Source organism: Hypanus sabinus, unplaced genomic scaffold (assembly GCF_030144855.1).
Source record: "Hypanus sabinus isolate sHypSab1 unplaced genomic scaffold, sHypSab1.hap1 scaffold_477, whole genome shotgun sequence".
Classification (NCBI taxonomy): Eukaryota; Metazoa; Chordata; class Chondrichthyes; order Myliobatiformes; family Dasyatidae; genus Hypanus; species Hypanus sabinus.
The window spans coordinates 75,695-90,716 of record NW_026781348.1 but is presented as its reverse complement, the minus strand read 5'-3'; the positions used below and the strand labels follow the sequence as shown (position 1 = coordinate 90,716).

Genomic DNA, 15,022 nt, shown 5'->3' with positions numbered 1-15,022 from the left:
GAGGTCAGACACTGAGTGACGTTCCCTCCGCTCCGTCGCATCACACACTCCTGTGGTTAGACACAGAGTGAAGTTCCGTCCACGCCTTCCCATCACCTATTCCCGAGATCAGTTACAGTTACTGGTAGTGGTTTTAAAGGCGTTTCACAGGATATTCACCAGGTTAATTGCAGAGATGAGGGCGTTAGACTATGAGGAGAGATTGAGTCTCCTGCGACTCTACACGCTGGAATTCAGAAGAGGAGAGGAGATCGAATAAAAACAGATACAACATGAAACGTGAGAGATAAGATAGAGGCAGGAAAGGTGTTTGCACTGTTAACAATGACGTGGTTGAGAAAGTGGAGTGATGTGTTAAAGGTAAGATTTTTGGCAGTGTCCCCTAATTAAGGTTTAGTCTATGTTTCATCACATAAAACATTTTAAAAAAACCTACAGCTCAATACAGGCCCTTCGGCCCATAAGGTTGTGTGGAACATGTCCCAACCCGAGAAATTACTATGCTTACCTATCGCCCTCTATTTTTCTAAGCTGCTATCCAAAAGTCTCCTAAAATACCTTATTGTATCCGCCCCCACCACCTTTGCCGGCAGCCCATTCCACACCCACATTACTCTCTGACTTAAAAACCCTACCTCTGACATCTCCTATGTACCTACACACCAGCAACTTAAACCTGTGTCCTCTTGTGGCAACCCTTTCAGCCCTGGGGAAAAAAGCCTCTGATTATCCAAACGATAAACACCTCGCAACATCTTATACACCTCCATCAGGTAACCACTCATCCTCCGTCGCTCTAAGGAGGCCGAATTCACTCAAACTATCCTTATAAGACACGCTCCTCAATTCAGGCTACATCCTTCTAAATCTTTCTATGGTTTCCAAATCCATCTTGTAGTGAAACGACCAAAAATGAGCACGATACTCCGAGTGTGATGTGACCGGGGTCCTCTATAGCTGCAACATTACCTCTCTGCTCCTAAATTCAATTCCACCATTGATGAAGGACACTATGACATATGCCTTCTTAACTACTGCGTCAACCTGCGCAGTGTTTTGAACGTCCTGTGGGCTCGCATCCTAAGATCACTCTGATCCTCCACATAGCCAAGAATTTTACCATTAATACTGTATTCTGCCATCGTATTTGAACTACCAAAATGAATCATTTCATACTTATTTGGCTTGAACTCCGTCTGCCAGTTCTCAACCCCATCTAGTCAATGTCGTACTGTAACCTCTGACAGCCCTCCACACTATCCTCAAAACATCATCCTTTGTGTCAAAAGCAAACCTGCTAACCCATCCCTTCACTTCCTCATCCAGGTCAGTTTTACTATCAGAGAAAACTTCCCCTACCTCTATCTTATCTATCACCTTTCATATTTTATCCGTTTCTATACGATCTCCTCTCATATTCAGAATTCCAGTGAATAGAGTCGCAGGAGATCGAATCTCTCCTCATAGTCTAACCCCCACATCTCTGCAATTAACCTGGTGAAACTCCTCTGCACCGATTTCAAAATCAGCACATACATTGTCAAGTCAGGAGACAGGAACTGCATGCAGTCCTCCAGGTGCGGCCTCATCACTACCCTGTGCAGTTGCAGCATAAACTCCCTGCACTTATATTCAATCCCTCAAGCAAGGAAGCAATGAAGCAATGAAGCAATGAAGTAAATGCATCTCGGAGAGCAAAATTGTCTATCAGTACTGGGGAAGTGAGACTACACTGCGCAGGCGCGTGACGCAGATGACCAAAGACCGACGTATACAGCAGGCAGCGTTGGGAGTGGGCAGTGGAATGAGAAGGGGCAGAGTGTCAAGGCATTGTCTCAACGGGCTTCGGCATGAACAGTCAGAGTTGAGAACGTGTTCCGGTAGTTGTTGTTTATTTTTGTTTGTTTGTTTTTCCGCTTGCAGTAGAGAGAGTGCCTGGCAGGATGTGGAAAATTAGGGAGATATCCGGAGTCCCTGCGGGAAGTGCTTCCAGCTGTTGCTCCCAACAAACCGCTTTACGGAACTGGAGCTGGAGAGAGATTACATCCGCATCATTCGGGAGAATGAGGAGTTTATAGATAGTAGTTTCACGTAGGTTGTTCTGCCAAAGGAGCAGCGCTCAGTTACCTGGGTTACGGTCAGGCGAGGGAAGAGAAGCGCAGTCCGAGGAGGTTTCCCCTGTGGCCATTGTACTCAACACGTATACCGGTTTGGATACTGTTGGGGTCGATGACTAACCTGGAACAAGCTGCGGCAGCCAGACGTTTGCCACTGGGTCTGGTTCTGCAGTGCTGAATGGAGAGTGGAAGACAAGGAGAGCGGTAGTGATAGGGGACTCGGTAGTTTGAGTTACAGGCAGGAGGTTCTGTGGCGATGACAGTGACTCCCGGATGGTTTGTTGCCTTCCGGGTTCCATGGACAGGGATGTCTCCGATCGCGTGCACAGATTTTGTAGCGGGACGGTGATCAGACAGATGTCATGGTACACATCGGTACCAAGGACAAAGGAAGAACGAGTGAAGAGGCCCTGAAGCGTGAGTATCGACAGCATTGTAGGAAGTTAAAAGCTGGTTCTCGAGGGTGGTAATCACAGGATTGATACCTATGTCACGTGCCAGCGAGGATGACATGTGGCTGAGGAACTGGAGTAGGGGCAGGGTTTCAGATTTCAGGATCATCGAGAGCTCTTGATATAACCATATGACCATATCAGAACTACAACACGGATACAGGCCATCTCCGCCCTTCTAGTCGGTACCGAACGCATACTCTCACATAATCCCACCTACCAACACTCAGTCCATAACACTCTATTCCTTTCCTGTCCATATACCTATGGATTATTTTAATGACAAAATCGAACCTGCCTCTTCCTCTTCTACTGGACGTTCATTCCACACAGCTACCACTCTCTTAATAAAGAAGTCTCCCCACATTTCACGCACTAAATATTTGCAACATAACTCTCAACTCATGTTCTCTTGTTTGAATCTCCCTTACGCTCAATGGAAAAAAACTATCCATGTCAACTCTATCTATTCCCCTCATAATTTTAAAAACCTCTATCAAGTCCCCCCTCAACCTTCTACGCGCTAAAGAATAAAGACCGAACTTGTTCAACCTTTTCCGGTGACTTAGGTGCTGAAACCCAGGTAACATTCTAGTAAATCTCCTCTGTGCTCTCTCTAAATCCTTGACATCTTTCCTATAATTCGGTGACCAGAATTGTACACAATACTCCAAATCTGAAATCACCAATGGCTTGTACAATTTTAACATTACATCCCAACTCCTATAATCAATGCTCTGATTTTTTAAAGGCCAGCATACCAAAAACTATCTTCACCAAGCTATCCACACGAGGATTCACATTCAGGGAACGATGCATCATTATTCCTAGATCACACTGTTCTACTGCATTCCACAATGCCTTACAATTTACCATATATGTCCTATTTTGATTATTCCTACCAAAATGTAGCACCTCACACTTATCGGCATTAAACTCCATCTGCTATCATTCAGCCCACTCTTCTAACTGGCCTAAATCTCTCTGCAAGCTTTGAAAACCTGCTTTATTATGCACAGCGCCACCTATCTTAGTATCATCTGCATACTTACTAATCTAATTTACCACCCCATCATCCAGATCATTAATGTATATGACAAACATCTTTGGACCCAATTCAGATCCCTGAGGTACACCAGTAAATGCCGGCCTCCAACCTGACAAACAGTTATCCACCACTATTCTCTGGCATCTCCAATCAGCCACTGTTGAATCCATTTTACTACTTCAATATTAATACCTAGCGATTGAACCTTCCTAACTAACCTTCAGTGTAGAAACTTGTCAAAGACCTTACTGAAGTCCTGATAGACAACATCCACTGCTTTACCCTCGTCAACTTTACTCTTAACCTCTTCAGGAATTTCAAAAAAAGATTTGTCAAACATGAACTTCCACGCACAAATCCATGTTGACTGCTCCTAATCAGACCCTGTCTATCCAGGTAACTATATATACTATCTCTGAGAATACTGTCTATTAATTCACTCACTACTGACGTCAAACATACAGGCCGATAATTGCTAGGTTTACTCTTAGTACCCTTTTTAAACAGTGGAACCACATGAGCTATTCAACAATCCCCCGGCGCCATCCCCGTACTAATGCCATTTGAAATATTTCTGTCAGAGAACCCGCTATTTCTACACTAACCTCCGTCAAGGTCCCAGGGAAAATGCTGTCAGGACCCGGAGACTTATCCACTTTTATATTCTTTAAAAGCTTTTGTACGTCCTCTTCTTTAATCGTCATGGTTTACATAACTACCCTACTTGTTTCCCTTACCTTACACAATTCAATATCCTTCTCCTTTGTGAGCACCAAGGAAAAGAAATTGTTCAAAATCTCCCCCAACTCCTTCGGCTCCGTATGTAGCTGTCCACTCTGATTCTCTAAGGAGCCATTTTATCCCTCACTATCCTTTTGCTATTAATCTTCTGTGACAGGTGGGATGTGTACAGGTGAGGTGTGTTATACCTAAACTACAAGGGGACCAATATCCTTGTAGGGAGTTTTGTTAGTGATTTTTGGAGAGTTAAAACCAGTTATGCGGGGGAATCGGAGACAATGTGCCAGAGCAAACAGTGGAGCTGGGGGGAAAAAAAATGTTGTTAACTGTTCTTGCAAAGTCATGAATAGAAGGGTTGCGTGTGCTGAGAATAATCTTCTGAGGTGTGTTTATTTCAAAGCTCGGAGTATTCTGGGGAAGGCTGACGAACTGAGGGCGTGGATTGACACATGAATTTACGACATTATAGCCATTACTGAAGCTTAGCTACAGGAGATGCCGGACTGGAGTTCTGATGTTTCTGATGAGGAAGAGAAAGGAACGGTGGAGGGAGGAGGCGTTGGCATTGCTAGTCAGAGAAAATGCTACTGCAGTGCTCGGGCAGGAAAGATTAGAGGGTTTGTCGACCGAGGCCATATGGGTGGAGCTGAGAAACAGGAATGGTATGACCACATTATTGGGGTTGCATTATAGACCACCCAATAGTCAGCGAGAACTAGAGGAGCAAATCCGCAGAGAGATAGCAGACTACTGCAGGAAAAATAAAGTTGTGATAGTCGGGGATTTTAATTTTCCAAAAATTGACTTCTATGCTGTTAAATGTCCAAACGGGTTAGAGTTTGTAAAATGTGTTCAGGGAAGTTTTCTAAATCAATATATGGAGGTACTAACTAGAGAGAATGCAATATTAGACCTCTTATTAGGAAACAAGTTAGGACAGGTGACGTAATTGTGTATCGGGGAGAACACTTTGGTTAAAGTTATCATAACGCCTTCAGTTTGAACTTGATCATGTACAAGGCAGATCTGCTGCGCGAGCTGAAGTTCTAAACTGGAAAAAGGTTTTATTTGAAGATCTAAGTATGCAAAACCGTGAATTGGGGCAAGTTGATCTCTGGCAAGAATGTTATTAGTAAGTGGGAGGCCTTCAAAGGAGAAATTTTCAGCTTGTATTTTCCTGTTAGGAATAAAGGCAAAGTGAATAAGAATAAGGCACCCTGGTTCTCAAGGGATATTGGAACTCTGATAAAGAAGAAGTGAGAGATATAAGTCAGGTACAAAATCTTTAAGAAAGAATTCAGGAGGGCTAAAAGAAGACTGGAGGTTGTTTTGGTAATCAAGGTGAAGGAAAATCCAAAGATCTTCTGAGGGAATGTTAAGAGCAAAAGGATAGTAAAGGACAAATTTGGTCCTCTGAACGATCATAGTGGTCCGCTACGTATGGGATCAACATAAATGGGGGAGATTTTAAATGGTATTTTTCCGTCTCTTTAATAAGGAAACTGACATGGAATCAATGGAAATAACGGAAACAAGTAGTGAGGTCACGGAACCGACACAGATTGAAGAGGAGAGGGTGCTAGCTATCTTGAGGCAAATCAGAGTAGATATATCCGCAGGACCTGACAGGGTATTCCCTCGGACCTTGAAGGAGACTGGTGTTGAAATTGCAGGGGCCCTGGCAGATATATTTAAAATGACGGTATCCACGGATGAATTGCCGGAGGATTGGAGAAGAGCTAATGTTGTTCCGTTGTTTAAAAGGGCTCTAAAAGTAATCCGGGAAATTGTAGGCTGGTAAGTCTGACGTCTGTGTAGGTAAATTATTCGATGGAGTACTAAGAGATAGCATCTACAAGTCTTTGGATAGACAGGGAATTATTAGGCAGAGTCGCAGTGGCTTTCGTTGTGATAAGTCATGTTTAACAAATCTATTAGAGTTTGTCGAGGAGGTTAACAGGAAAGTGGATGAAGCGAAGGCAGTGGACGTTGTCTACATAGACTTCAGTAAAGCCTTTGACAAGGTCCCACATGGGAGATAAGTTAGGAAGATTCTGTCGCCAGGTATACATTATGAGGTCGTAAATTGGATTAGACATTGTCTCAGTGGGAGAAGCCAGAGAGTGATTGTGGACGATTGCTTCTCTCAGTGGAGGCCTGTGACTAGTGGTGTGCCAAAGGTATCAGCATTTGGTCCACTGTTGTTTGTCATCTATATCAATGATCTGGATGATAATGCCGTAAATTGGATTAACAAGTTTGCTAATGATGCAAAGATTGGAGAAATGGTTAACAGTGGGGAAAGTTTCCAAAGCTTGCAGAGGGATTTCGACCCGATGGATAAATGGGCTGAAAATGGTATGTGGAGCTTAATACAGACAAGTGTGAGGTATTGCACTTTGGAAGGACAATCCAAGGTAGAACATGCAGCGTAAATGGCAGGGCCCTGAAGAGTACAGCAGAACAGAGAGATCTGGGAATACAGATACAACGTTCCGTACAGTGGCTTCAGAGGGAGACAGAGTCGTAAAGAGAGCTTTTGGTACTTTGGCCTTTACATATCGAAGTATTGAGTATAAGAGTTGGAATGTTATGAGGAGGTTGTATAAGGCACTGGGGAGGCCGAATTTGGAGCATTGTGTGCAGTTTTGGTCACCTAGTTACAGGAAGGATATTAATATGGTTGAAAAAGTGCAGAGAAGATTTACAAGGATGTTGCCGGGACTTGAGAAACTGAGTTACAGAGAAAGGTTAAATAGGTTATGACATTATTCTCTGGAGCGCAGAAGGATGAGAGGAGATTTGATAGAGGTATATAAAATTATGATGGGTATAGATATATTGAATTCAAGCAGGCTTATTGCACCGAGGCATGGGTAGAAAAAAAAACAGAGGACATGGGTTAAGGGTTAAGTGGGGAAAGTTTAAAGGGAACATTGGGGGGCTTCTTCACACAGAGAGCGGTAGGAGTGTGGAATGAGCTGCCAGATGATTTGGCAAATGCGGACTCACTTTGAACATTGAACATTGAACTTCACGAAAAACATGGACAGGTACATGGATGAGAGGTGTATGGGGGGATATGGTCCAGGTGCAAGTTCATGGGACCAGGAAGAAAAATGTTTCGGCACAGCCAAGAAGGACCTAGAGGCCCATTTATCTGCTGTAATGGTCTATGGTTCTATGGTTCTAACATTGCAATCTCTCTGCAGATCTGCTCCTACTCATGCAGCAGTCTGTTCGCTGGTCTACAATGTAGTTCCAATGTCACGGCGATACATTTAAATATTCCTCATTTCCTCATTCCCATTGATGAAGGAAGCGCATCAGATGTAGTGTACATGGATTTCAGCAAGTCATTTGTTAAAGAACCCCAGGCAAGGCTTATTGAGAAAGTCAGGAGGCAAGGGATCCAAGGGGACTTACTTTGTGGATCCAGAACTGGCTTGCCCATAGAAGTGGTTGTCCATCGTAGCTGTAGGCGGTTCATATTCTGCATGCAGCTCGGAGATCAGTGGTGTGCCTCAGGGATCTGTTCTGAGATCTTCAGACTTCCTGGTTTTTATAAGTGACCTGGGTAAGGAGGTGAGCGGATGGGTTATTAAGATTGCAGATGACGCAAAGTTTGGAGGTGTTGTGGATAGAGTGGCGGGCTGTCAGAAGTTACAGCGGGACATTCATAAAATACAAACCCGGGCTGAGAAACAGCAGATGGAGTTCTGTGGAGTGAAGTGGTTAATTTTTGTAGGTCAAATATTATGGCAGTATATAAAATTAATGGCATGACTCTTGGCAGTGTGGAGGATCAGATGGCTTTTGGGGTCCGAAAACACAGGAAGCTCAAAGCAGCTGCGCAGCTTGACTCTGTGGTTAAGAGGGCATTGGCCATCATAAACCGTCGAATTGAATTTAGTAGCTCTGAGGTAATCTTGCAACCTCATGGGACCCTGGTCAGACCCCACTTGCAGAACAGTGCTCAGTTCTGGTCGCCTCACTCTCGGAAGTAAATCGGAAGTTGCCTGGCTTGGGGAACATGTCTTATGAAGACAGACTGAGTGAACTCGGTCTTTTCTTCTTGGAGCGACGGAGGATGACAGGTGAGCTGATAGAGGACTACAAGATGACGAGAGCCATTGACCGTGAGGATAGTCAGAGGCTTTTTCCCCAGGGCTGAAATGGTTGCAACAAGAAGTCACAGGTTTAATGTGCTGGGGAGTAGGTACAGAGGAAATGTCAAGAGAGAGTGTTATACGCAGAGAGTGATGTCTGTGTGTGGAATGGGCTGCTGGCAAAGGTGATGGAGGCGGATACAATAGGCTCTTTAAACAAACATTTGTACTGGTACTTGGAGCTTAAATAGAGGGCTGTTTGTAAGCCGAGTAATTTCTAAGGTAGGGTGAAGCTGGGCGGAACTCTGTGGGCCGAAGGGCTTGTGCTGCGCTGTAGGTTTTCTGTGTTTCTGTATTTCCACCCGTAAAGCCTCAATTAGACAAGTTGTCTTGTTTGTTCTGACTGTGTTTTGCGGTAACATTTGCTCAGCCCTGTAATGTCGCCCCTCTTCCTGTAATTCTTCCAGTTTCTCACGTCTGAAAATAGTGAAACCCGATAAATCGTGCTGAGATGCTTGTCCCTCCTGCACCCTATTATCAATAACGGCTACAATATCATAATTCACTGTGTTGATTCCTGCCCTGAGCTCACCTACCAGTCTTTAAATCTTCCTGCATTGAAATATACGGAGCTCAGGGCACCAGCCGCTTGATGCACAACCTTTTGATTCCTGCCTTTTTCTGAGGTCTGAACAATATCTGTCTCCATATCGACTCCGCTATTTGCTCCTGAACTCTGAATCCCATCCCTCTGCACCTCCAGTTCAACTACTCCCCCAAAGACTCGCATGCACATTCCTGACAAACCTTCCCTCTGGGATATCAGTTCCTCTCCAGTTTATGTGTAAACCGTCTTCCATCTCTTCTGTAGACATCTCACGTTCCTTGGAGTAAACACACTGAATATTGAAGCCCTCCCAACTGCACCGTAACTTGGGCCACGTGCTAAACTGCATGGTCTTCCTAGGTATGGGCACACTGGGATGGGTGTTGGTCCTGCCCTTTAGTTTAATAGCTAAATCCCTGACCTCACTTTGCAGAGCCACCTTCCCATTCATACCGATTTCATTGGTACATATATGGACCAGGACTTCGAACTGCTCACTCACCAACTTAAGAATCATAGAATCTTTTTGCAATTACAGTTGAGCCTCTTTCCATGCAATTAAGTCATCTAGATTATTTCAAGGTGTTAGGAGAGGGGGGTCGTAGAACATTGCCATTAAAATCCTCTCAAATTACATCTAACCCTGTCGTACTCTTCACCGTCAAAATGATTACTCAATTTCGCATCAGCTCAGTTTTGGGTCCCATTCACAGAAATCATCTATTTCTTCCCTCCACACTCGATTCAGTTTTTAGACAATGAGTTTTGAACGCTCTTATGCGCATTAAAGATTTGTGCACTGATAATATATTTAATAGTTTTGATAACCTGTGCAGTAAATGTGGTCTTTCGTATAATCATTTTATTTTCAATACCTGCAGATCCTCCTCATTGTCAAGGAAACATTCCCCTCTTTCCCTGATCTAGCACCTGCTATGTTGTGGGACAAACTCATTCTCAGCTTTAATAATAAAGGGCTGATCTCTGTACTATACTCTCAGCTGATGTCTTTGGGAGTTCAAGTTCTCAACAAAACTACGACCAACTGGGAGGTTGACCTTGGAGTGGATCTGGCTCAGGAATATTTGGCAATATTGGGTTCATTCCTCGTCATGATGTGCTCGACTATGGATCATACAATTTAAAGTTTTACACGGTATAGTTAAGTAAAGCCAGGCATGCTGACATATATCCTGGGACAGACGCTGGCTGTGAAAGGTGTTCCTTCTCTCCGGCTGGTTTAGTGCATGCATTTTGGTCTTGCCCTCGGCTTGATGGCTACTGGGTACTGGATTTAAAAATTATCAGTGAGGTTTTGGGAGTGACACTGAGACCGTGCCCATTTATAACTGTATTTGGTGGGGCAGATGATGTTTTTGGTTTAATGCAAAGCAGTAGGATACCATTTTACTTACATCGCTTTTGGCCCGTAGGAGAATCTTGCTGGTCTTGAAATCTGCCACTCCGCCATCTGCTGCGACTTGGTTAGAGGACGTAATGTTTTTTTCTGAAATTAGAAAAGATTAAATTCACTCTGAAGGCGTCTGTGAAAAAATAATATTCGAAATGGGGGCCTTACTTGTCATATTTTTGGAGTCTTAAGGAATTACCTACTAGCTGAGGACATTTAATTGTACTTGGGAAGTTGCTTCCCTTTTAACAGGCATATGGTTTAGCGCACAGGCTGGTTGATGAATTGTAATATATTCTGGATCATCTGCGATGTTGTAGATGTGTGTGGGACGTCGTCTTGGAGTAGTGTGCGGGTACGGCTGTGAAATGCCAGTATTTGTATTTTGTGACATTAACTGTCATTGTATGCTTCGGGAGGGCGGTTGAGGGGAGGTTTGTTCCGGGGTAAGATACAAAAGCAAAATGAAGGAAAATGTAATCCATTATGTATTCTATATTATGCCGTTCCTTCAGTAAAAATATTATAAAGAAAGAATCATAGAGAAGGAATGGTGTGCTGTGAAAACAGGAAGGAAGGGGCGGAGAATGGGGGCACACAAATGGTGTTCAGATTCTGCCGTTGGTGCAGAACGTGTGAGACGCCATTTTCTTGTGCCCTGTCTTTGTTTGGAGTCTGTTTAAACGCCGAAATCCAGTGACCCATGGCCAGGAGTCACAGACAGAGCGAGAATCCCTCCATACAATCCCATCACACACTCCTGGAAACATACACTGAGTAACGCTCGCTCCACAAAATCAATCACACACCTCCGGGATCATGCACAGAATGCAACTCCCTCCATATTTTTTCAACACACACTCCGGGGTCACACAAAGGGCGAAGCTCCGTCCACACCGTCGAAACGCACAGTTCCTGGGTCGGATAACCAGCGAAACTCCCTAAATATTATGCCATCACACTATCGGGGCCAGACATGTGAAGTACCTCCCGCACCATCGCAGTACACCCTACCGGAGTCCGGAAAAGTACGAAACCCTCTCCCTCCTCCGTTCTCCCCACTCACCAATACCCAACCTTTCGGCTTTCTAGTAGTCTTGAATCGTGTGTGTCTCTCGGAGATGGTGTGTGTGTTTGTGAGCGGATTGTGTGCTGCCGTTAGAGGAAGGAAGGGGAGGAGAGAGGAGGCCAGGGAAAGGGTGGTGAGAATGCAAACACTGATGCAAGCGGTGTGGAAGCACATGACCGGCCTGTGCATGCAGAGTTGTGGGGAGATTCAGAAGCTGGCGATCGATATCCATGGTACGGGGGGAGGTGATACACTAGCCATCATCTCTCCCTGATACTCCGCACAATTGCCTGTGTCACAGGGTGCGAGGAGAGTGGAGGGACGTTTAGCGCGTTTAGCGGGTGGAGTGTATCGCGGAGACGGGGCGGGGCGTATGGGTACGAAAGCGATGATGGAGACGGCGAAGTGTGCAGGAGAGGATGTGGGTCACGGAGACGGGGTTGCTTGTAGATGAGGGTTGGGTGACGGAGACCAGAGTGTAGTACTGCAGTCTGAGTGACGGTGACTGGCAATAGTGTAGGAGTAGGGTGACGGAGTCGGGGAGTGGTTTAGGAGAGGGAGGGTGTTAGGCATACGGGGAGGACTGTTTTCGAGTTACAGTGCAGTGCCTGACTCTGTGTTGGTATCGTTGAGTGGTGAGATCCTGCTGTGGTGCAGAGCCTGTCAGTGTGTCACTGTCACGATGAGGGACGTGTTCATGTCAGATGTGGGTTGTGGCTGTGACACCGAAACACTTTCAGTGTCCTATTAAAGAACATCTCCGTGTCACTGTGACGGTTGAGTGTCTCGTTCATACCTTATGCAAACAGTACTGTCCCACTTGCAATCTAGTTTCACTAATATCTGCCGTGTCAAGTTAAGAGGCGTTGACCCCTGACCTGAGAGAATCGGCCCTTCAAACAATACTTCCTGCATTGCAACGTACGCAGCTCAGAACATGAGTCCCAGCAGGCTCAACCTTTCCTTTTTGACTTTTTCAGATGTGTTCACAAAATCTGCCCCAAGAACCACTCAACAATCTGTAATGGCGTTCAGGTTTACATGTCCCTGACACTCTTGTCTATCCCCACCACTCTCCCCTTCTAACGGCAATCCTTACCGCAGGGATATTAGATCTATTCCATTTCAGGTGTAAGCTGAGAGAGTTGCTCATGGGAGAGGGAATGAAGGCGGTGTAGCGCGGCCTCCAGGCAGGAGTCTGTGCTGCCCCCAAGTGTTCGGTCGGCAGAATACAATCTGTTTTGAGAACAGTTGTAGATTACATTGGCATCAATGTGTGTGTGCATGTGTGTGTGCGTGTGTGTGTGTGTGTGTGTGTGTGTGTGTGTGTGTGTGTGTGTGTGTGTGTGTGTGTGTGTGTGCGCGCGCGCGCGCGCGTAATTGTGTAAGGTGTAAGGTGTAATTATGTGTAAATGTGTAAGGTGTAAATTGTGTAAGGTGTGGGAAACAAGTAAGGAAGTTATGGAACATATGACAATTAAAGAGGTGGAAGTACTGGCGTTTTACGAAATTTAAAACTGGATAAATCTCCGGGTCCTGACATGATATTCGCCAGGACCTTGAGCGAAATTTGTGTAGAAATAGCAGGAGCTCTGTAGGAGATCTTTGAGATGTCATTAGAAACGGGGATTGTGCCGGAGGATTGGCGTATTGCTCATGTGGTTCCGTTGTTTAAAAAGGGTTCTAGAAGTAAGCCTAGCAATTATAGACCTGCCAGGTTGACATCAGTGGTGGGTAAGTTAATGGAAAGTATTCTTAGAGATAGTGTTAATAATTATCTGGATAGACAGGATCTGATTAGAAGTAGCCAGCATGGATTTGTGCCTGGAAGGTCATGTTTGACAAACATTATTGAATTTTTTGAAGAAGTTACGAGGAATGTTGACGAGGGTAAGGCAGTGGATGTAGTCCATATGGACTTCAGCAAAGACTTTGACAATGTTCCACATGGAAGGTTAGTTAAGTAGGTTCAGTCGTTAGGTATTAATGCTGGAGTAATAAAATGGATTCAACAGTGGCTAGATGGGAGATGCCAGAGAGTAGTGGTGGATAATTGTTTATCGGGATGGAGGCCGGTGAAGAGCGGGGTGCCTCAGGGATCTGTTTTGGGCCCAATGTTGCTTGTAATATACATAAACGATCTGGATGATGGGGTGGTAAATTGGATTAGTAAGTATGCCGATAATACTAAGGTAGGAGGTGTTGTGGATAATGAGGTGGGTTTTCAAAGCTTGCAGGGGGATTTATGCCGATTAGAAGAATGGGCTGACGTTGGCAGATGGAGTTTAATGCTGAGAAGTGTGAGGTTCTATATTTTGGCAGGAATAATTCAAATAGAACAGACAGGGTAAATGGTAGGGCATTGAGGAATGCAGAGGAACAGAGAAATCTAGGATTCATAGATCTAGGATGCATAGTTCCCTGAAGGTGGAGTCTCATGTAGATAGGGTGGTGAAGAAGGCTTTTGGAACGCTGGCCTTTATATATCAAAGCATTGAGTTCAGAAGTTGTAATGCAATGTTAAAATTGTACAAGGCATTGGTAAGGCCAAATTTAGAATATTGTGTGCAGTTCTGGTCACCGACTTATAGGAAAGATATCAATAAATTAGAGAGAGTGCAGAGACGATTTACTAGGATGTTACCTGGGTCTCAGCATATATGAAGTTACTGAGAATGGTTGAACAAGTTAGGTCTCTATTCATTGGAGCGTAGAAGGTTGAGGGTGGATTTGATCGAGGTATTTAAAACTTTGTCAGGGATATACAGAGTTGACGTGAATATGCTTTTTCCATTGAGAGTAGGGGAGATTCAAACGAGAAGACATGATTTATGAGTTAGGGGGCAGAAGTTTAAGGGAAACACGAGGGGGTATTTCTTTACTCAGAGAGTGATAGCTGTGTGGAATGAGATTCCTGTAGAAGTGGTAGAGGCCAGTTCAGTTGTGTCATTTAAGGTAAACTTGGATAGGTATATTGACAGGGAAGGAGTGGAGGGTTATGGGCTGAGTGCGGGTCGGTGGGACTAGGTGAAATTAAGAGTTCGGCACGGACTAGGAGGGCCGAGATGGCCTGTTTCCGTGCTGTGATTGTTATATGGTTATATGGTTAATGCGTCAATGTACTGACTGATATCCTACATATGCTAGCTGTCTTTATATTTTATACATATTATGTGCGATTCAACCTTACCTGTTTAGCCACGTTTTAAATTGAATGTTCTTTCTAATTTTGTCCACACCAGCACATACATAAGTTTGGAGAACAGACTCTCTTTTCCCACCTATACACTGGTGACGATAACAACCGCATACCATCGAGGAATCTCGTTCTCGTCCATATTCCTTCTTTTCCGTTCTCCTATCAAAGAGATCCCTATCGATACAACTCGCCAAGTTTCAACCCTTTTTCCCTACTGATCCACAGAACCATAGTCAGTGCTAGGGACCTGACCGGTGAGACTTTCCCCT

The 15,022-nt window shown here is 44.6% G+C and overlaps 1 long non-coding RNA gene across 1 annotated transcript; it reads right to left on the bottom strand.

Annotated features, from left to right (window-relative positions):
- Window positions 1–1,854: 1,854 nt before the first annotated feature.
- On the bottom strand, window positions 1,855–10,581 carry LOC132389126 (uncharacterized). The gene is made up of 3 exons (XR_009510430.1): window positions 10,490–10,581; window positions 7,785–7,931; window positions 1,855–2,029 (listed from the first exon to the last, which is right to left on the bottom strand). It is a non-coding gene; the product is annotated as an uncharacterized LOC132389126 (long non-coding RNA).
- Between the last annotated feature and the right edge of the window lie 4,441 nt (window positions 10,582–15,022).